Source organism: Chenopodium album, chromosome 4 (genome assembly GCF_948465745.1).
Source record: "Chenopodium album chromosome 4, dcCheAlbu1.1, whole genome shotgun sequence".
Taxonomy (NCBI): domain Eukaryota; kingdom Viridiplantae; phylum Streptophyta; class Magnoliopsida; order Caryophyllales; family Amaranthaceae; genus Chenopodium; species Chenopodium album.
In genome coordinates, this window is record NC_137837.1 from 56,598,356 (window position 1) to 56,603,811 (window position 5,456).

At 33.8% G+C, this 5,456-nt stretch overlaps 1 long non-coding RNA gene across 2 annotated transcripts; it reads right to left on the reverse strand.

The window, feature by feature from the left end:
• Positions 1-546: 546 nt before the first annotated feature.
• On the reverse strand, positions 547-2,891 carry LOC145627022 (uncharacterized). Of its 2 annotated transcripts, none has more exons than XR_014111268.1 (2): positions 2,617-2,891; positions 547-2,334 (listed from the first exon to the last, which is right to left on the reverse strand). It is a non-coding gene; the product is annotated as an uncharacterized LOC145627022 (long non-coding RNA). The 2 variants fall into 2 exon arrangements; XR_014111269.1 differs by having other exon boundaries at positions 2,585-2,891.
• Positions 2,892-5,456: the final 2,565 nt, after the last annotated feature.

The window sequence follows — 5,456 nt, forward strand, 5'->3', positions numbered from 1 at the left end:
AAATTGCGAGAGCCTGTTAGATCTATGTTGATTAATAAATTGTGAGAGCCTGTTAATCATGTTATCTGTGCATTGTTAATTATTAATTACTTCGTTCTATCCCGGAATATTAATTATTGGTGAACCTGTGACCCTAGGATTCCTTATTATTGTTTCTTTTCTCCCTAAACTTATTCTTCGTAGTATAGAATTCATACCTAAAATTATTGGTTACTTAGATAATTTAGATTATAATAATGAATTAGAATTAAAAAGACCTGTTTCCCTGTGGAGTTCGACCCTACTTCCCTATCTACTTTAGTTAGAGATTTAGGTAATTATTTTTGATTAGGGGATACGACTTTACCCTGTCATGGGGCATTGAAGATACACTCAAATAACAAAACCTAAGGAAAATCAAAGGGTTTCAGAACATGAATCGGGGAATTTTAACAAGAAAATTGTAAGTATGGTCCAAATTCATAGAATTTAAAGAAAAATAAGGGGATTTAGTCAATCAATCAATCACAAATTTTGACAATAATTTAGAGTATACTAAAGACTCCATTATTAAGATCATAAAATGTGTGTTTATATTTAACAATTGAAGAAAAAAAAAACAGTATACTAGCACAACGGAACTGCAGGAATTCGGGGGATCTTTTACAGATCCTTTAGCTCGTTAAAAACCCTCTTTGACGCCATCCCCTTAAAACCTTAAAAATCAAAACAATTCATCAGATCAACTCAAGCGTTCAAGCCCAACATATATTATATATATAAATAAATAAATAAAACTTAAAAAACCCTATAGCAAGCAAAAACATTATTTTAAAATTCAAAATTAAAACTAAAGATGATCATACCTTAGAGAAGAAGAAATAAAATCCTATATCTGTTTCTCTAATCTCTGACTGAAAATCATACAAAATTGAAGAATAAACGAAAATAAAAATAATCACCCAAAACTGACACCTAGAAATCCCCAATTTCATTTTGAACAGAAATCAAAACCCTAATTCCCGAATTTAACAAAATGAAGACCACATATCCAAAACTCAACACAGAAATCCAACCTATAAATCACATTTAAAATCGTGATTTAGCACCGAAAAAGCAAAGAAAACAAAAAAAAAAAAATAACACCCAATTTCAACAACATTCAAACCCTATTTCCCAAATAAAATGAATATCAAAACCTAATTTTGAAAAAATTATAACTACAGATAACAAATTGTGAAAAAAGATTAAGAGGTGCTTGATCAAGGAGGTCGAGAAGAAGCTCCAAATCATCATTTACTTCCTCGCTTGTTATCGGCCCCATTTCTCTCTCTATAACGCTTTCTCTCTCCTCTGATTTTGTACCCTAAAAACTGAGGTTGTGAAAAAATTGAGAAAAGGCTCAGCTATAATGGAAGAAAGAAATCTCTGAACACGCACCACTGGAAAACTCAGTGACCTTCAATGGACGAGTAAAAAAGCTTAAAAGAAAAAGTGGAAAAATAGTACGACAAAGAGCAGGAAAGAGAAAGAAAGTAGGAAGAGAGAGAAAACAAAAATGAATGAGTGATAACAAGTGAATTCAAGAAAAGAAGGACAGACAAATCCAATGGTAGGACCGCAAATAACATCCTAAGCCGAGGACAAAACGTTTGCACACTGCTCCACTGTTCATAAGGAACAGTTCTGCATATCTTCTCTCTCTTTTAAAGAGTGTAGATTATATGATTATATGAATCTTTTGACTACCGTTATCAAAATTGTCTACATTACCTCATTTAAAAAAATAATTTATATGATTTGATCAATATAAATGATTTAATTTGTATATTTATTATATTGGTTTATTTTTATTTATGGTACAATAAGGAAAAAAAATCTCAAAATGTTAACAAAACTATAATTTCTTACACTTATTATTTGACTACTCATAACAGGAGGTTTTAAAGTTGACTAAGACACTTTATATAATTTAGGAAAATTTGACATTTCTACTAGGAAAAACACCTCGCTTCAAATTTTCTACCGGTTATTTATTTATTTATTTATTTACTTTGATACCACCTAAATCAGAGTTTGTTAAAGTTCACTGCGGATGCCTTACACCGTTACTATTTCTGTTAGTAAGGCCCAACCACCTTCCAGCCACCCCTCCATCCCCAGCAACCTTCCTTGCCAGCCACCCTCCTGGCTCCTGCTGCCCAGCGGCCGACACCAACCCCCCTCCCTTTTCCCTTTCCCCAACCTATGCAGCCAACCCCCCTCCCTTTTGACCATCGCTGCCGCCTTGTGCTTGTTGCTGCAGCGGCGCTTGCTGTTGCTGTTGTTGATTTTGATTCCCAGTTGAAGCCATCTCTACCAATTCATAAACACAAACACAAAAAAATCCCCATTCAAATTGAATTAAGTAAAAAATTAATTGTAAGTTAATTCATAAATTATACAAATGAATAACATATCGAAATAAAATTAAAAATTAGAGTACGAGGAGAGAGAAAGAACTACTCTACCGTGAGATCCAATAATTGAGGAAAAACAAAAATAAAGAATTGTAAAGGGGGCACTGAAAATGTACCCCCGAGAAGCAGTTAATCGGCGAACCCACCTTAAGCCACTACAAGCACCATCACAACCTACCTTAAGCCATCGCGAGTAGCAACCGCCACTACCATCAATTTATCACACCCCACAACACCACCAACGCCACCAATTTTGCAACTAATTGATTTGGGAGTTTTGGTCAAACTGATTTGGGAGTTGTTCGTTGTTTTTGGTTGATTTGGGAGTGAATTTAGCAACAGGGGCAATTGGGTAACTTAAGGAAGAGGTGCTGGAGTTGCCTAAAGTTGGTGTTTGAGAATGGCGGTCCTCGATGTTAGTCATAGGAGAAAAAGGAGGGAGATGAGTGGCTCAATGGCTATTTCTTTTTTTTTTTTAATAAACATAACAGAATCCTAACGGTTCCGTTAAGTGGTAGTCATTGACAGATCTAGCTATGGTCCCGGTGGGTCACGTGACCTAGGGAAAAAATTATATGGAAAAAAAAAAAACAAAACTAAGGTATATAAGAAAATGAAAGCATTCAATTATCACATGTGCATAGGTGGTTCAGTGGTTTGTTGCTACTTACAATAAATTGATGGCGCGGGATCAAATCTTGGGACTCATTCTTGGAGTTTTTTTTTTTTTTTTTGGGTAGGTTTTTTTTTTAGACAAAATAGAGGGGTATTCTGGGAAAGTGAAATTTATCACCCAAACCCCCTTTCACTTTATATATAGGATTATTACTCCGTAGTTTTTTCTATTTTTACTCTAGTTAGGGATCAATGTGATTAGTTTTACCTTATTTTTCCTTATTCTATACTACGTCTAATTTTAACACGATTATACTTTAATTAACCTAATCCTAACTATTTAGTGTGATCCATAACGGTAACATATATTCATTATATGAGGGATACCAATTAATTAATATCAGTAACTATTATTGAAATTATGACTTAATTTTCAAAATGAAAGAAAACAAAAGTGTGATATAACGACAAGTTTTTTAGTCCAAAATTCATCTTCCTCCGTCAAAAAATCATCCTCCACAAATTAAAATTCACCTCTTGCATCGAGAGGTATGTGGGGTGACGGTGACTCGGCACCCATAAAATCCTGGATCCGCCACCGGTGGTAGTAAAATTTAACAAACTCTGATTTAGGTGATAGCAAAGTAAAAAAAATAAATAAAATAAATTAACCGGTACCAAATTTGAAGCGAAGTGTTTTTTCTGGTAGCAAATGTTAAAATTTCCTATAATTTAATTAACAATATAACATTATTATTTATATGTGATACATTCCCTTTTAGGAAAAAAACATTACAGTTAATGAAATAATATTTAAAAAATAATTTCTACTTTTTGTACCCGTCTAATAGTAAGGCCACACATGCTTTTACATTGATTGTTTAAGTAAATCGTTGATGTAAATGTTAGTTGTCAAAGATATGAAATTGCATTGAACAATTATTGATAAAAAAATCAATAGATATATTACTATTAAAATTAAGTACTTTTTTACAAGAATTAAATTAAAAGTACATAGTGATAATGTAGTGTTTTTATTATTACATTTTAATTATTAAATAACTTTTATTTGTTTAGATAGCTACGAAGACTTGTGATGAGAATCATCTTAGGATCCCTTGGAAATAGTAAGTGAACTTTAATTAAGTTTAATTTAAAGTTATTGATGAAATAAGGACTAAGGAGGTCATAAGGCATGTAATATAAGTGGATGCAAATACCTTGGAAATAAAGTGATGAAGGAGAAAGGATTATACAAGTATAATTGAGGTGACAGACTGGTGATCGAATATTAACTGGGTATGGATACTTTTGTGAATGAGTACAAAAACTATTGTATTAAATGTTAAGTTTAACATAAATTTTCATATGTAACTGGTCAAGGTTATTTGGTTGGTAAAGGGTTACTCGGTCAGCCATGCGTAACTTAATTAGGGTTACTCGATGAGTTAGGCATAACTTGATTAGGGTTACTCGATGAATTAGGCATAACTTGGTTAGGGGTTACTCAATGAGTTAAGCGAAACTTGGTTTAATGCTACTCGGTCGGTCAAGGTTTACTTGGTCGATCAAGAGTTACTCGGTCATGGGTTACTCAGCTCGATCGATTAGGGGTTACCTGATCAGTGTTTTGGTGAGTGTCAAATTACCACATGATGTGGCTTGCCACAACAAAAAACGAAGCGTTTTAAAAAGTAGTGTAAGTACGTTTAAGTCATTTCATTTAATTTGGCCTTTATAAATAAGAGTAAACAATTGTATTAAATAATACTTTGGCCATACAACCTTTAATGCAAATTTTTATTTGTCGTTGGCCAGAGTGGCCACACTGTGTGACTAGGGTTTGGTCGAGGTTGCTCAATTAGGGCTTACTTGTGGGGTTACTCGGTCAGAGGTTACTTGAGGGGTTACTCGAGTAGTTACTCACTTAGGCTAGGGGTTACTTTGGAGGTTACTTGAGCGATTAGGCTAGGAGTTATTTGAGGGTTACACGGTTGGGAAGGGGGGTTACTCGATTAGGGGTTAGTTGAGGGATTCGATCAGGGGTTAGTTGAGGGGTTCGGTCAAGTGGGTTAAGTTGTTACTTGGTCAAGAGTAACTTAAGTAACCCGGGCCACATCGTGTACCACAGAGAAAAATCCTCCATCAATTTAATTTAATTTTATCCTTTTGAGACATTTGTACCCTGATTGTTTTATCATTAACATTGAAAAGAATTTATGACTAATGTAGTAATTTGTAGAAATAAATTGTTATTCTTATATTCAATTAATTTAAGGTTTTACGCTTGATAAAAATGAATATTATTACACTAGTAGAAAAAACATAATGGCAAGCGGTTCAAACCCCCTAATGCCAAGCAGTTCTGAACTGCATGGGTTTAGGGGGCTTGCCAATTGCCAT